The sequence below is a fragment of the Aethalodelphis obliquidens genome, unplaced genomic scaffold, assembly GCF_003676395.1.
Source record: "Aethalodelphis obliquidens isolate GAN/ISIS:26980383/991018 unplaced genomic scaffold, ASM367639v1 scaffold12, whole genome shotgun sequence".
NCBI classification, from domain to species: domain Eukaryota; kingdom Metazoa; phylum Chordata; class Mammalia; order Artiodactyla; family Delphinidae; genus Aethalodelphis; species Aethalodelphis obliquidens.
In genome coordinates this window covers 4,474,661-4,492,485 of record NW_020837956.1, presented here as the reverse complement: position 1 = coordinate 4,492,485, position 17,825 = coordinate 4,474,661, and the positions used below count along the sequence as shown (strand labels likewise).

The window sequence follows — 17,825 nt, the reverse complement described above, 5'->3', positions numbered from 1 at the left end:
GAGAAAAAGAATATAGCCCAGGGACTGAGCTGAAAGGTGGGATGTGTATGAGGAGTAGGGGAATCACGGATGCAAAATTTGGTATAAAATGTGTGTTTCTGGAACCAACCTGGATTGGATTTCCAACTGAGCTTCTGCCATATCTTTCTTTATGAGCACAAATGCATTCTGGTTTATTTGGGTATGTTCTACCATGTTTGACGATGTTTATAGAATGGGGTGAAGATACAAGTACTGTGGTGCCCCTTCTCAGTTACAATATTCTGGAAGGACAGTGGGCTCCTGGGCCCCAATATAAAATATATAATTTGATAAGCACCATGTGCTTTCACTTCCAATCTCTCATTTGATCCTCCAAACACGCCCATGCCGTAGCTAACTCTATTTAACAAAGGAGGGAACAAGAAGGCCCATAAAGGTGAAATGACTGCCCCAAATCTCATAGAAGGTGGAAAGTAGAACTGGGACCACACCATCAAGCCACCAGCCACTGTAGCCGCCCCTGACGGTGCACCCTGAGGGGAAGTCAGGATGGAGAAAAACAGGATACTAGCCCTAGATTGTTAAGATGCCTTTCAAAGGAATAATTTCAATGAGCCCAGACTCTTGCACCTTTCCATACATAGAAAAGCACTGAAGTCATTAACTTGAGAAGTCTGTTTTTTTGTGACTAGCAGCAATCTTTTGATATTTGACTACATGTTTTCAGCAAAACTCCTACATAAGCTGGTTCCTTTCTTACCTTTTTGGAACAGTCCTCAGAGCTATCTGAGAAGCTGTCTCCCAGGCTATAGTCCTCTGTAAGGTCCCAGAATAAAACACTCAACTTTTAGGTTGTGCGTTTTTTTTTTGTTTGTTGGTTTGTTTTCAGGTGATACCTAGGACGCCTAATTCTCAGTCCAGGTCTCTTTTCTCTACACCGGGTTGACCCCATAAGGCGAATAAGGAAGAGCCAACTCACTTCCCTTCAGTCTCTTTCTGAGGCTGGGTATTCCAGAGCGAAGCTGAGGTTTGCCAGCCTTTGTGCTACTCTGCCCCAAAGCTAGGGAATTAGTGTAGAAATCACAGTGACCAAATATCCAAGTTGGCCTCTTCGCTTGTTCCCTCATCCTCCTTTCCCCACTTGACAGATGACACGGCTGAAACCCAGAGAGGCAAAAAGTGTTGATCAAAGAGGAACTTGAACAGGAGAACAGAAGAGGTTGCAGTACTTAGTCAGTCTGGGAGGTTAGGGTATGATTCATGCTGGGGTGGGGACAAGTGGAGATAAGGAACAGAACAGCCAGTGACTGAAGACAGGATTCCTGGGCTGTCAGGAATCAAAACCTGAGGGTCAAAACCCAGGCAGTTCCCGGTGGATATTAAGTCAGTACTTTTGCATGTCCCCATCCTAGTCTGCCTTCAGTATCTTCTTTCTCCCCGCTGAGCCCAGGGTTCTATTTCCTCCAAGGAGGAAATCTGCATTATATGTAATATTTGTGATAAAGGCCTTGATAAGCTTTTAATAGCCAAAAAAATGAATTAGTAAATTACCAGAGAACTTTTTCGCTTTCTCTTCAAATCATACTACCACTGCAAATTCTTTTGGGGGAAGTATAAGGGTATATATTAAAATATTTAAAATATCTAGTAAGAGTACACTACTCATAAGTCCATCCCTGGGGACAATTATGAAGTTAATAAGAGAAAGGAAGAGTGGGTTGTTCACAGCTGAATGAGATCTCTCTCTCTAGTCTATTCTATTCTGGGCCAGCAACATCAGCATCACCTGGGAGCTGGTTAAAAATGCAAATTCCTGGGCCCTAAACCTACTGAATCAGACACTCTGGGGGTGAAGCCCAGCAATCTGTGTTTTAACAAGCCCTCCAAGTGATTCTTACGCTCCCTCGAGTGGTTCTTAGTCTGGACTGTATACAGCAGGTTTCCCCTGCTTTCGGGAAGTAGAACGTTCCTATGAAACCATTTGAAGCCAAGATGGTGTAAATCAAAAAAGCAATTACCTTAGGATGCATCTTGCATGCGGATGCACTAAATAAATCAAGATAACGCACAGATACTCACAGGCACAGTTCAGAGCTCTGGCAGCTTGATGCTGAGATGCTGAGTACGGTTCCCGGAGAGGGAGCTGGATGGTGCCACTCTCACTGCTTGGGGTGAAACTCTGCCTCTTTAACTGCTCCCTGCAAAACAAATGCTTGACGTTATTTTAGCTTTTCACCATTTTCTGTAAAAGCGAAAATCCTCCCTGGATTTTTGTTGTTGTTTTTAGCAAAAACAGGTACTAACATAGTCTTTCATAAAAGTGATGTGGTGGAAAGGGAACTTTCAAAAATTGGGGGATACCTGTATTACCGTCACCTGGCAATATTTAAAAAATCCTCATGTCCAGGCCTTACCCAAAAACATCCAAATTAGAAATTCTGAGAGTGAGACCTAGCCTTCCGCATTTTCCTGCGGTTTCCCTAGTGGTTCCAATGTGCAGACAAGGTTAAGAATCACTGCCACAGAGATTTCTCCAGAAACTGGTAATATCACTTGTGACTGTTTTACTTATTTATTCCACAAATAGTGAGCATCTACTCTCTGCCAGACCCTATACTTCTTACTATACAAAGATGAATAAGTAGATTGGCCTCAAGAGAGACATAGAAACACATATTTCAGTGCAGCAGCGGGAGCTCCAGAGGAAGGGGTGGGTATAATCTCGTCTACTATCTACTCCCTCTTCTATTCTTTGACATCAAACGCTGACAAGAATGTAGAGCCACAAGAACTCTCATTCATTGCTGGTAGGAATGCAAAATGGTACAGGCACTTTGGAAGATAGGGTAAAACTAAACATACTCTCACCATATGATTCAGCAGTCATGCTCCTTGAAATTTACCAAAATGAGTTGAAAACTTATGTCCATGCAAAACTTGCCCACAATTGTTATGGAGGCATTATTCATAATTGCCAAAACTTGAAAGCAAGATGTCCTTTAATATATGAATGGATAAATAAACTGTATGTAGTACATCAATACAATGGAATATTATCCAGTGATAAAAAGAATTGAGCTATTGACATTTCTCTAAGGAAGATATACAAATGGACAGCAAGCATGAAAAGATATTCGACATCATTAATTATTAAGGAAATGCAAATCAAAACTGTAATGAGATATCACCTCACACCCACTAGGATGGTTACTATTTAAAAAAAAAAAAAGAACACAGAAAATAACAAGTGTTGGTGAGGTTGTGAAGAAATTGGAACCCTTGTGCACTGTTGGTGAAAATGTAAAATAGTGCAACTGCTATGGAAAGCGGTATGGAAGTTCCTGAAGAAATTAAAAATAAAATTACCATATGATCCAACAGTTACACTTCTAGGTATATACCCCCCAAAATTGAAAGCAAGGTCTCAAAGAAATATTTGTACACCCATGTTCATAGCAGCATTATTCACAATAGCAAAAAGGTGGAAGCAACTCAATTGTCCACTGATGGGTGAATGGATAAACAAAATGTTGTATATATATGCAATGGAGTATTATTCAGTATTCAGTATTATTATTAAAAAGGAAGGAAATTCTAACACATTCTACAACATGCATAAACTTTAAGGACATTATACTAAGTGAAATAAATCAGTCACAGGAAGACAAATACTCTAGGATTCCACTAATATGAGGTACTTAGAGTTGTCAAATTCAAAGAGACAGAAAGTAGAATGATCATTGCTAGAGGCTAGAAAGAGGGGCAAGTGAGTTGTTTAATGGGTACAGAGTTTCAGTTTTGCAAGATGAAAAGAGTTCTGGATATTGATTGCACACCATTGTAAATGTACTTAACGCTACTGAACTGTACACCCAAAAATAGTGAGGATAGTAAATTTTGTGTTTGTGTATTTAACACGGTTTTTAAAACTTAGAAGCAATGTCAGGGCGGTGGATACACTAGGGATCATAAGCCTCTAGGCTTTGTTTAAGAAATAAAAAAGGAAACTGAGATCAGGCTGACAGAAACGTAATTTATTAACCACACCATTTGTTATTTAGGTTTTTTATACCCATAGACCATTTTTGCTGGCTTCTGGGTTTGCCTAGGGTGACAAGAATAAGATCATCCATATCACATTGTCAGCGTTAAAGGAGAAAGCCTTTAGAAAGACCTAAAACACAGAAGCTGATATGGGCCATATAACAAGAAAGGACTTGCACAGATGTCATGGAAGTGGTGAAAGGCCAGAGGACCAAAATTCGAGAGAAAAAATGGATTCTAAACTCTACAGTTAGGGAGTATATCATGATAAGAGAAAGCAGCAAGAACACCCACCTTGGGAAGGGAGAAGTTATTAGCCAGCTCTGGGATACTTTCCCAGGATTTACTCATTCCTTTGTATTACTTTTGAACAACTGATGAATCAGCCATAATACTTAGTTGAAGTAGATCTACGCGTGGAACAACTCCTACGGAGCACCTACTGAACGCTGGCAGAAGACCTCAGACCTCCCAAAAGGCAAGGAACCCCCCACGTACCTGGTTAGGGCAAAAGAAAAAACTAAACAGAGACAAAAGGATAGGGACGGGTCCTGCACCAGCGGGAGAGAACTGTGAAGGAGGAAAAGTGTCCACACACTAGGAAGCCCCTACGCGGGTGGAGACTTCGGGAGGCGGAGTGGGGGAGCTTGGGAGCCGCGGAGGAGAGCACAGCAACAGGGGTGCGGAGGGCAAAGCGGACAGATTCCAGCGCAGAGGATCGGGCCGACGGGAACTCACCAGCCGAGGGGCTTGTCTGCTCGACCGCCGGGGCGGGCGGGACTGGGAGCTGGGGCTCCGGCTTTTGTCGGAGCGCCGGGAGAGGACTGAGGTTGGCTGCGTGAGCACAGCCTGCAGGGCGTTGGTGCGCCGCGGCTAGCCGGGAGAGAGTCCGGGGAAAAGTCTGGACCTGCCGAAGAGGCAAGAGACTTTTACGTCCCTCTTTGTTTCCTGGTGCACGAGGAGAGGGGATTAAGAACGCTGCTTGAGGAGCTCCAGGGACGGGCGCGAGCCGCGGCTAAAAGTGCGGAGCCCAGAGACAGACATGAGACGCTAAGGCCGCTGCTGCCGCCACCAGGAGGCCTGTGTGCGAACACAGGTCACTAGCCACACGCCCTTCCGGAGAGCCTGTGCAGCCCGCCACTGCCAGGGTCCCGGGATCCAGGGACAACTCCCCCGGGAGAACGCACGGCGCGCCTCAGGCTGCAACGTCACGCCGGCCTCTGCCGCCGCAGGCCCGCCCCGCACTCCGTGACCCTCCCTACCCCCCGGCCTGAGTGAGCCAGAGCCTCCGAATCAGCGGCTCCTTTAACCCCGTCCTGTCTGAGCAAAGAACAGACGCCCTCCTGCGACCTACACGCACAGGCGGGGCCAAATCCAAAGCTGAGCCCCTGGGAACTGTGAGAACAAAGAAGAGAAAGGGAACTCTCTCCCAGCAGCCTCAGAAGCAGCGGATTAAAGCTCCACAATCAACTTGATATACCCTGCATCTGTGGAATGCCTGAACAGACAACGAATCATCCCAAATTAAGGACCCCTGTGGATGAAAGGCTCTTGGTGCTGCAGCCAGGAGTCAGTGCTGTGCCTCTGAGGTGGGAGAGCCAACTTCAGGACACTGGTCCACAAGAGGCCTCCCAGCTGCACATAATATCAAACAGCAAAAATCTCTGAGAGATCTCCATCTCAACGCCAGCACCCAGCTTCACTCAACGACCAGCAAGCTACAGTGCTGGACATCCTATGCCAAACAACTAGCAAGACAGGAACACAACCCCACCCATTAGCAGAGAGGCTGCCCAAAATCATAATAAGTCTACAGACACCCCAAAACACACCACCAGACGTGGACCTGCCCACCAGAAAGACAAGATCCAGCCTCATCCACCAGAACACAGGCACTAGTACCCTCCACCAGGAAGCCTACACAACCCACTGAACCAACCTTAGCCACTGGGGACAGACACAAAAAACAACAGGAACTACGAACCTTCAGCCTGCAAAAAAGGAGACCCCAAACACAGTAAGATAAGCAAAATGAAAAGACAGAAAAACACACAGCAGATGAAGGAGCAAGATAAAAACCCACCAGACCTGACAAATGAAGAGGAAATAGGCAGTCTACCTGAAAAAGAATTCAAAATAATGATAGTAAGGTTGATCCGAAATCTTGGAGATAGAATGGACAATAGAATGGACAAAATGCAAGAATCAGTTAACAAGGGCCTAGAAGAACTAAAGATGAAACAAGCAACGATGAACAACACAATAAATGAAATTAGGAGTACTCTAGATGGGATCAATAGCAGAATAACTGAGGCAGAAGAACGGATAAGTGACCTGGAAGATAAAATAGTGGAAATAACTACTGCAGAGCAGAATAAAGAAAAAAGAATGAAAAGAACTGAGGACAGTCTCAGAGACCTCTGGGACAACATTAAACGCACCAACATTCGAATTATAGGGGTTCCAGAAGAAGAAGAGAAAAAGAAAGGGACTGAGAAAATATTTGAAGAGATTATAGTTGAAAACTTCCCTAATATGGGAAAGGAAATAGTTAATCAAGTCCAGGAAGCACAGAGAGTCCCATACAGGATAAATCCAAGGAGAAATATGCCAAGACACATATTAATCAAACTGTCAAAAATTAAATACAAAGAAAACATATTAAAAGCAGCAAGGGAAAAACAACAAATAACACACAAGGGAATCCCCATAAGGTTAACAGCTGATCTTTCAGCAGAAACTCTGCAAGCCAGAAGGGAGTGGCAGGACATATTGAAAGTGTTGAAGGAGAAAAACCTGCAACCAAGATTACTCTACCCAGCAAGGATCTCATTCAGATTTGATGGAGAAATTAAAACCTTTACAGACAAGCAAAAGCTGAGAGAGTTCAGCACCACCAAACCAGCTCTACAACAACTGCTAAAGGAACTTCTCTAGGCAAGAAACACAAAAGAAGGAAAAGACCTACAATAACGAACCCAAAACAATTAAGAAAATGGGAATGGGAACACACATATCGATAATTACCTTAAATGTAAATGGACTAAATGCTCCCACCAAAAGACACAGATTGGCTGAATGGATACAAAAACAAGACCCATATATTTGCTGTCTACAAGAGACCCACTTCAGACCTAGAGACACATACAGACTGAAAGTAAGGGGATGGAAAAAGGTATTTCATGCAAATGGAAACCAAAAGAAAGCTGGAGTAGCAATTCTCATATCAGACAAAATAGACTTTAAAACAAAGACGATTAGAAGAGACAAAGAAGGACACTACATAATGATCAAGGGATCGATCCAAGAGGAAGATATAACAATTGTAAATATTTATGCACCCAACATAGGTGCACCTCAATACATAAGGCAAATACTGACAACCATAAAAGGGGAAATCGACAGTAACACATTCATAGTAGGGGATTTTAACACCCCACTTTCACCAATGGACAGATCATCCAAAATGAAAATAAATAAGGAAACACAAGCTTTAAATGATACATTAAACAAGATGGACTTAATTGATATTTATAGGACATTCCATCCAAAAACAACAGAATACACATTTTTCTCAAGTGCTCATGGAACATTCTCCAGGATAGATCATATCTTGGGTCACAAATCAAGCCTTGGCAAATTTAAGAAAATTGAAATTGTATCAAGTATCTTTTCCGACCACAACGCTATGAGACTCGATATCAATTACAGGAGAAGATCTGTAAAAAATACAAACACATGAAGGCTAAGCAATACACTACTTAATAACGAAGTGATCACTGAAGAAATCAAAGAGGAAATCAAAAAATACCTAGAAACAAACAACAATGGAGACACGACGACTCAAAATCTATAGGATGCAGCAAAAGCAGTTCTAAGAGGGAAGTTTATAGCAATACAATCTTACCTTAAGAAACAGGAAACATCTCGAATAAACAACCTAACCTTGCACCTAAAGCAATTAAAGAAAGAAGAACAAAAAAACCCCAAAGTTAGCAGGAGGAAAGAAATCATAAAAATCAGATCAGAAATAAATGAAAAAGAAATGAAGGAAACGATAGCAAAGATCAATAAAACTAAAAGCTGGTTCTTTGAAAGGATAAACAAAATTGATAAACCATTAGCCAGACTCATCAAGAAAAAAAGGGAGAAGACTCAAATCAATAGAATTAGAAATGAAAAAGGAGAAGTAACAACTGACACTGCAGAAATACAAAAGATCATGAGAGATTACTACAAGCAACTCTATGCCAATAAAATGGACAACCTGGAAGAAATGGACAAATTCTTAGAAAGGCACAACCTGCCAAGACTGAATCAGGAAGAAATAGAAAATATGAACAGACCAATCACAAGCACTGAAATTGAAACTGTGATTAAAAATCTTCCAACAAGCAAATGCCCAGGACCAGATGGCTTCACAGGCGAATTCTATCAAACATTTAGAGAAGAGCTATCACCTATCCTTCTCAGACTCTTCCAAAATATAGCAGAGGGAGGAACACTCCCCAACTCATTCTACGAGGCCACCATCACCCTGATACCAAAACCAGACAAGGATGTCACAAAGAAAGAAAACTACAGGCCAATATCACTGATGAACATAGATGCAAAGATCCTCAACAAAATACTAGCAAACAGAATCCAACAGCACATTAAACGGATCATACACCATGATCAAGTGGGGTTTATTCCAGGAATGCAAGGATTCTTCAATATACGCAAATCAATCAACGTGATACACCATATTAACAAATTGAAGGAGAAAAACCATATGATCATCTCAATAGATGCAGGGAAAGCTTTTGACAAAATTCAACACCCATTTATGAATAAAACCCTGCAGAAAGTAGGCATAGAGGGAACTTTCCTCAACATAATAAAGGCCATATATGACAAACCCACAGCCAACATCGTCCTCAATGGTGAAAAACTGAAAGCATTTCCACTAAGATCAGGAACAAGACAAGGTTGCCCACTCTCATCACTCTTATTCAACATAGTTTTGGAAGTTTTAGCCACAGCAATCAGAGAAGAAAAGGAAATAAAAGGAATCCAAATCGGAAAAGAAGAAGTAAAGCTGTCACTGTTTGCAGATGACATGATACTATACATAGAGAATCCTAAAGATGCTACCAGAAAACTACTAGAGCTAATCAATGAATTCGGTAAAGTAGCAGGATACAAAATTAATGCCCAGAAATCTCTGGCATTCCTATACACTAGGATGAAAAATCTGAAAGTGAAATCAAGAAAACACTCCCATTTACCACTGCAACAAAAAGAATAAAATACCTAGGAATAAACCTACCTAGGGAGACAAAAAACCTGTATACAGAAAACTATAAGACACTGATGAAAGAAATTAAAGATGATACAAATAGATGGAGAGATATACCATGTTCTTGGATTGGAAGAATCAACATTGTGAAAATGACTCTACTACCCAAAGCAATCTACAGATTCAATGCAATCCCTATGAAACTACCACTGGCATTTTTCACAGAACTAGAACAAAAAATTTCACAATTTGTATGGAAACACAAAAGACCCCGAATAGCCAAAGCAATCTTGAGAACGAAAAATGGAGCTGGAGGAATCAGGCTTCCTGACTTCAGACTATACTACAAAGCTACAGTAATCAAGACAGTATGGTACTGGCACAAAAACAGAAATATAGATCAATGGAACAGGATAGAAAGCCCAGAGATAAACGCACGCACATATGGTCACCTTATCTTTGACAAAGGAGGCAGAAATGTACAGGGGAGAAAGGACAGCCTATTCAATAAGTGGTGCTGGGAAAACTGGACAGGTACATGTAAAAGTATGAGATTAGATCACTCCCTAACACCATACACAAAAATAAGCTCAAAATGGATTACAGACCTAAATGTAAGGCCAGAAACTATCAAACTCTTAGAGGAAAACATAGGCAGAACACTTTATGACATAAATCACAGCAAGGTCCTTTTTGACCCACCTCCTAGAGAAATGGAAATAAAAACAAAAGTAAACAAATGGGACCTAATGAAACTTAAAACCTTTTGCGCAGCAAAGGAAACCATAAAGAAGACCAAAAGACAACCCTCAGAATGGGAGAAAATATTTGCAAATGAAGCCACTGACAAAGGATTAATCTCCAAAATTTATAAGCAGCTCATGCAGCTTAATAACAAAAAAACAAACAAACCAATCCCAAAATGGGCAGAAGACCTAAATACACATTTCTCCAAAGAAGATATACAGAGTGCCAACAAACACATGAAAGAATGCTCAACATCACTAATCATTAGAGAAATGCAAATGAAAACTACAATGAGATATCATCTCACACCAGTCAGAATGGCCATCATCAAAAAATCTAGAAACAATAAATGCTGGAGAGGGTGTGGAGAAAAGGGAACCCTCTTACACTGTTGGTGGGAATGTGAATTGGTACAGCCACTGTGGAGAACAGTATGGAGGTTCCTTAAAAAGCTACAAATAGAACTACCATATGACCCAGCAATCCCACTACTGGGCATATACCCTGAGAAAACCATAATTCAAAAAGAGTCATGTACCAAAATGTTCATTGCAGCTCTATTTACAATAGCCCGGAGATGGAAACAACCTAAGTGTCCATCATTGGATGAATGGATAAAGAAGATGTGGCACATATATACAATGGAATATTACTCAGCCATAAAAAGAGACGAAATTGAGCTATTTGTAATGAGGTGGATAGACCTAGAGTCTGTCATACAGAGTGAAGTAAGTCAGAAAGAGAGAGACAAATACCGTATGCTAACACATATATATGGAATTTAAGAAAAAAAAATGTCATGAAAAACCTAGGGGTGAAACAGGAATAAAGACACAGACTTACTAGAGAATGGACTTGAGGCTATGGGGAGGGGGAAGGGTAAACGGTGACAAAGCGATAAAGAGGCATGGACATATATACACTACCTAACGTAAGGTAGATAGCTAGTGGGAAGCAGCCGCATAGCACAGGGAGATCAGCTCGGTGCTTTGTGACCGCCTGGAGGGGTGGGATAGGGAGGGTGGGAGGGAGGGAGACGCAAGCGGGAAGAGATATGGGAATATATGTATATATATAACTGATTCATTTTGTTGTGAAGCTGAAACTAACATACCATTGTAAAGCAATTATACTCCAATAAAAAAAAAAATACGTAGTTGAAGTAAAATATAACCAACAACAGCAAAAACAAAAAGATCTGTAAACTTGAGAACCAGAGGGGGAAATAATGAAAATAGAAGGAGTGGTTATAAAATAATATGACTAGTCTTCCCCCCACTCCCTGCAACCCCCATAAAGATATTAAAATGTTACACACCCAAATGAACATTTGTCCTTTTTTAAAGAAGTCAATCTGAACTTCTTGGAAGCATTTGCCACTCATTCCAAAGATTCTGCCCTTGTGTCTAGCACTTTGGGGAACTCATGTACTGGCATTTGCTTTTGACTGCTTTCAATGGTGGCAAACCATCCCTTGGGGGCTCAAGCTTGAGTTTTATAACTGTGCTGGTATTGTGCGTCAGCAACGTAGTCAGATGAACTACATTTCCCAGAACATCCTTCCATGTACACAGCTGGCTTAGGGTTGGTCTTGAGAGAATTTGCAGGTTGGTATAGGGTATAAGGTGTCACTGCAGCTTGCACACACTGTTGTTGATCCAGGGGCCTCCCCTTGTGCTGCAGAAAACTCAGAGGAGCTGCCACTGCATTGCCTGCTCCAGCTTCTCTGACTCCAGGGTCAGATACCAGACACAGGTGCAGCTTTGGGGCAGAGCTTCTTCTGTGGGTCATGCTCATAATCAGTGATGGTGGTAGTGACAGACCCATGTGGAGTCCTGTTTGTCTTCCTTCTCCCACTCTTCATATTATATTTTCTTCCCAGCTGATGATATAAAGAGACCTCGGACCCATTCCAGATGCAGTGTCAACATGCATCTTCACCAGCTCCCACACTGTGTAAAGTCTAATCCATAGAATAAATCCCTTGTTCTGTATCACTCATAGTGCCTCTGCTTTTCTGATTGAACATTTACAGTTACATATAAAAGTCATTTGGAGTCAAGTCTGAAAAATAAGGTAGATGAACAAGCTAAGTAAATATTATTTGGGGCCAAAAGTTCAGGGTCACAATAAAGAACAATTCTATTTCTTTTACAGTGCATAAAATGGATTTGACACCCATTCCCAAAGATGAGTTCCAAAATGATTTCACATGAGGATTATTTGGAGGGATAATATTCATTTGGACACACTTTGCAATGTTTATTTTAATCTCCTCTTTTATTTGCTTATAGTCACTCTCCCCTATATCCTGTTTTTCAGAGGACAACGTGACACACAGTAAATGATGGCAGGCGGAACGCAACCAAGTAACAGATTGTGTAGTGTTGGCTTGGAATGTTGTAGAATCTTAGGGAGAAAAGAAGAGTCTGGAGAGTCAGCGAAAGTTTCAGAGACCAGGTGAGATGTGATTGAAACAAGGAATGGACTTTTAGACAGGAGATCAGCAGAAGCCAAAGTACGGAGGTGATGTGGAACAGGGAGATGGAGTGACAGTCCATCTTGAGGGATGTGAATTCAGGGAGTAAAATTTGTCAATCTCCTTCTCACTGACACAACCAAAATCAAACTTTTTCCTGAAATATGATCTCCTCCATATCTGAGCTCTGCTCATTCTTCAGTCTCATTTCCCCTCCCCCATCCCTAACTTGCCTTCTATATTAAGGAACTTGAAGTGCTCCAATATTCATTTGTTCATTCAGCAAACAACAAAATCCCTACTATGTGCCAGGCACTGTGCTAGAAGGTAAGGGTACAGGCCTTCATAAAGCTTATTATCTAATGGGAGAGGTTAAGTAGGTAAATAGGCAATAATAACGCAGCATGACAGCGTTATGGAGCAAATAGGGGGTGAGGGTCTAGGAAGGCTTCCACAGAAGAGACTTTAAACCTGAGACCTGAATGATGAGTTAGAGTTAACCACACTAAGAAGCAGGTAGGGAGATCTTACGAAGAAGAATGATGGGACAATGGGAGCAGCCCGTGCAAAGGCACCAAAGACTGAGAGAGTGTGTACTTTGGAGGAACTGAAAGTAGTTTCCTATGATTGGAGGCTGAGAATGGAGAGAGCCAAGGCTGCAGAGCAAGCAGGGGGCAAGTCACGCAGGGCCTTGTAAACGGTGTTAGAGTCTAGGATTTAACCCTAGGAAAATGGGGACATGGGAAGCAAGGAATAGTGCATCCCATTTTTGTTTTAGAGAGATCATTCTGGATGTAAAGCAGAGAGTGGTTTGGGGTTGGTGGGGAGAATGAAGGCAACGCTGGAATTAGACGACCAAGATGCAGAGAGAGAATGACCTCAACTAACCTAGAGGCAGTGGAAACAGGATTCCAGCCCCTACCCTGAAGATGTGGATTCAGCAGGCTGAGGGTGGGGTCCAGGCTCATAATTTGCGGGGCCCAGTGCAAAATGAAAATACAGGCCCCTTTGTTTAAAAAGCAGGAAACGTGTTTTTTCTTGCTTCTATGGTCTCTCTTTCCATCTGTCATTGTGTTTTTTTAGTTGTTATTTAATGTTTCAGTCCCTTAGGCATGGGGATACTTTCTGGGCAGGTACAGATCTCATAATGCCCCAAGTGCCAGGCCCAACACCTGAAAAGTGCTTAATATCGTTAGTCACCAGGATTATGCAAATAGGCTAAAATTTAAAAGAAGACACACAGATGGCCAACAAGCACATGAAAAGCACAACAAGCACATGCTCAACATTGCTAATGATTAGAGAAATGCAGCTCAGAACTACGATGAGGTATCACCTCACACCTGTCAGAATGGCCATCATCAAAAAGTCTACAATTAATAAGTGCTGGAGAGGGTGTGGAGAGAAAGGAACCCTCCTATACCGTTGGTGGGAATGTCAGTTGGTGCAGCCACTATGGAGAATAGTATGGAGGTTTCTTACAAAACTAAAAATAGAGGAAGAAGATGTGAGGATGCAAGTGGAGGCTGGAGCGATGCAAGGTCAGGAACCAAGGAATGTGGGAAACCTCTAGAAGCTGGAAAAGGCTCTGAAATGGACTCTCCCCTAGAACCTCCAAAAGAACAAGCCTTCGACTTTCATTGTGCAAGACCCATTTTGGACTCTGACCTCCAGAACTCTGCTGTAGACTCCTTACCCTGCATGTGTGATGAAATGCTGTGAGGTCGGCCATAAACCTTCAAGAACTAAGGCTCCCACCCAGGTGGAGGACAGAATGATGATGTTGACCCTCCTGACTTCAATCAACTAAAGCTTGGACTCTGTCGACCTTTGCCCCAATTCTGTGCTGAATTCTCCTCTGCTCAAGCACCCTCATGAATATGCATGTACCTTTAGCTTAAAACGTCCCCAGTTTTGCTTTTCAGGGAGACCCTGCTTTGGGAAAATCCCTAGTGTTCTCCTTACTTGCTGCAAGCAATAATAAATCCTTCCTTCTCCTCCCCTCCCTGCAAAAAAAAAGAAACTAAACTAAACTAAAAATAGAGCTCTCATATGATCCAACAATGCCACACTTGGGTATATATCCAGAACAGATAAAACTCTAATTTGAAAAGATACATGCACCTCAATGTTCACTGCAGCACTATTTACAATAGCCAAGACATGGAAGCAAGCTAAGTGTCCATCAACAGATGAACGGATAAAGAAGATATGGTGTATATATATATACAATGGAATATTAATCAGCCAACAAAAGGAATGAAATAATGCCATTTGCAGCAACATGGATGGACCTAGAGATTATCATACTAAGTGAAGTAAGTCAGACAAAGATAAATATCATATGATATCACTTATATGTGGAATCTTAAAAATGATACAAATGAAATTTTCTACAAAACAGAAATAGAATCACAGACATAGAAAACAAACTTAAGGTTACAAAAGGGAAAAGTGAGGGTAAATTAAGAGTTTGGGAGCCTTCCCTGGTGGTGAAGTGGTTAAAAATATGCCTGCCAATGCAGGGGACATGAGTTCGAGCCCTGGTCCAGGAAGATCCTACCTGCCGTGGAGCAACTAAGCCAATGAGCCACAACTACTAAGCCTGTGCTCTGGAGCCTGTGAGCCACAACTACTGGGCCTGCCTGCCACAACTACTGGGCCCACGCGCCGCAACTACTGAAGCTCATGCACCTAGAGCCCATGCTCCACAGCAAGAGAAGCCACCGCAATGAGAAGCCCGTGCACCACAACCAAGAATAGCCCCCACTAGCTGCAACTAGAGAAAACCTGTGTGCAGCAACGAAGACCTAACACAGCCATAAATAAATAAATAAAGAAACAAATAAATAAATAAAGTTATTACTGTTTAAAAAGAAAAAAGAGTTTGGGATTAACAGATACACACTACTATATATAAAATAGATGAACAACAAGGACCTACTATATAGCACAGGGAACTATGTTCAATATCTTATAATAGCCTGTAATTAAAAATAATCTGAAAAAGAATATATATCTATATCTATATAAATCACTTTTCTGTACACCTTAAGCTAACACAACATTGTAAATTAACTATACTTCAATTAAAAACAAAAGACTAACCATACCAAGTGTTGCCAAGGATGTATTTAGAGTGTAAATGGGCTCAGTCATTTTGGGAACATTGACAGTAACTACTAAACTTAAACCTCCCTTATGACTCAGCAATTCAACTCTATTCAACTGTGCGTGCTCATCAACAGAGATGTATACGAATATTCATAGATCTTTATTCACAATAACTGAAACCCAGATGTTTTCTATGGCCTGGAGATGACCACCAGTCCATCTTTGATCTAAAAACTCTAAATTCTATACCTTCAAGAAAAAGTGGACAATGGGGAAAATTATGGGGACCCTTCATAAAATGTCTATTCCATACAGGGTACTTCAGGCAAGGATGGGGCTGCTTACTGGCTGGTAAGATTTTTTAAGGTTCCACGTTGTCCTCCACAGGCCAACAGGCTCACAGACTTGGCCTTGACTTCCTCCCTGGACTGGACTTTTCTTCTGAATTTTTCAGATCAAGTGAAATAACAAATTGTCACCAGACCTAGAATGCTCACTCCTTTTAGGAGTGGGGAGTTGGTTCCAGCCAGTTATGAAGTCTGGGTAGAGAATGTGAATGTTTCCTTTGAGAAGCAATATTAGCCTTAGGTTTGCTTCCAGCATGTGTTTTGGGTTTTCTCCCAGAGGTTTCAGTGAGGAATCACATGTCTCAGAGGTGAAAGTAAAAAAAACATTTGAGTCTTAAAAATCACACTGGGTTGGAAACTATGTAGTTAGCTTTTTGTGCTAAAAACAATTTTTTAAAAAAATTTCAAGTGTTTTTGTTTTTTCTCTCATTAAAAAAGTATGTGGCTTTATATACACATACACATTGAGGGGCGGTGTGGGGAGGTGTTCAGAACAAGATGTTTCTCATTCCATTTGTTTCAAGCAATAACTCAAAAGGCTCTGGAGAAAATAAACCATACATAAATAGTAGAAAACAGACTGCATCTTGTTGCTATGGCAACGCCCTACTTATATCACATTAAGCTGATTCATGTCTTTTCTCACCTCACTGTTAATAAATTATAGTAGCTGATGAGAATTAAGCTGGCTGGAAGAGTTGGCATGGGCAAGTTGCATATTAATTTGTCATCCAATCCTGGATATCCCTTAATCTTTTTTTTTTGAGGAGAAAGCTACCTTTTATCTAACAATATATTTTTTAAAATTATTTTTATTGTCTTTTTTTTCTCTAAAAACTATGTCAACAGGAGTTTCAGGTTTAGATAATGGTTGCTTCCTGGCTGTTCCAGTAAGGCTTATGACTCTTGTGGAAGGAGAAAATGCACATGCGCAATAGAGCTGGGAAAGTTCCCTTGTTTCTTTTCCTGCTCCTTAACCCTTTTCACTTCTCTGTGCTTTTAGGGGCTTTAAACAAGCCTCTTCTCTTTTCAGCTGCCTTAATTCATACACATCCCCACATCCACACACACCCCAAGAGTAACAAAGTTAAAAGACAAAAAACTAGGTTGATAGATAGATAACAAAACAGGGGAAATATTGGCAACACACATAACAGGTAATGGACTAATTTCATTAATATGCCAAAAAATAAAACAACAAACAAACCATAAATTAAATTAAACAGGAAACCAAACCATAACAACAAATGAATGGACAACCCACTAGAAAATGAGCAAAGGATATGAAAATCAGTTCATTGCAAAAGAGATGCCAACAAATATCTAAAAATCTGCTCAATTTCAATCATTATTAGAAAATTAAAATAGCAAAGATGTGCAAATTTTCCTCCATGTTAGATAAGGGAATATTGAAAAGCTCCATGATTTGACAATGGATATGATGGGGGGGAAACAAACCCTTTTAGACACTGTTTATAGTAGTATAATTTGGCATAACTTTCATGGAAATAAATGTAGCTGTACTTATCACAATTTTAAATGCATGTACTCTTTAACCCAGAAGTCCCACTTCAATGAATTTATTTATAAATATACTTGCATAAGTGATTAAAATGTTTTTACAACATTCATTGCAACACTGATTGTACTAGCAAACAAAAACAACAAAAAGTCCCAACCTAGACAGGACTTAAATGCCCATCAATAGATGACTGGTTAATAAAATTGATTCATTCATCCTACCAGCTGTTTAAAAAGGGAAGAATTTGCAGCTACAAATTGCCAAGTTTTTGAACTGTGTTTATAATATGATCCCATTATGTTAAAATAT

General features: G+C 40.9%; 1 long non-coding RNA gene across 6 annotated transcripts in view; it reads right to left on the bottom strand.

Moving 5' to 3' along the window:
- Nucleotides 1-17,825, bottom strand: part of LOC113623736 (uncharacterized) — a 338,863-nt gene that overhangs the window by 178,891 nt on the left and 142,147 nt on the right. For all 6 annotated transcript variants that reach the window (XR_003434036.1, XR_003434034.1, XR_003434038.1 and 3 more), the window contains one exon: nucleotides 2,062-2,180. This is a non-coding gene — a long non-coding RNA (uncharacterized LOC113623736). The remainder of the gene's footprint in view (nucleotides 1-2,061; nucleotides 2,181-17,825) is intronic.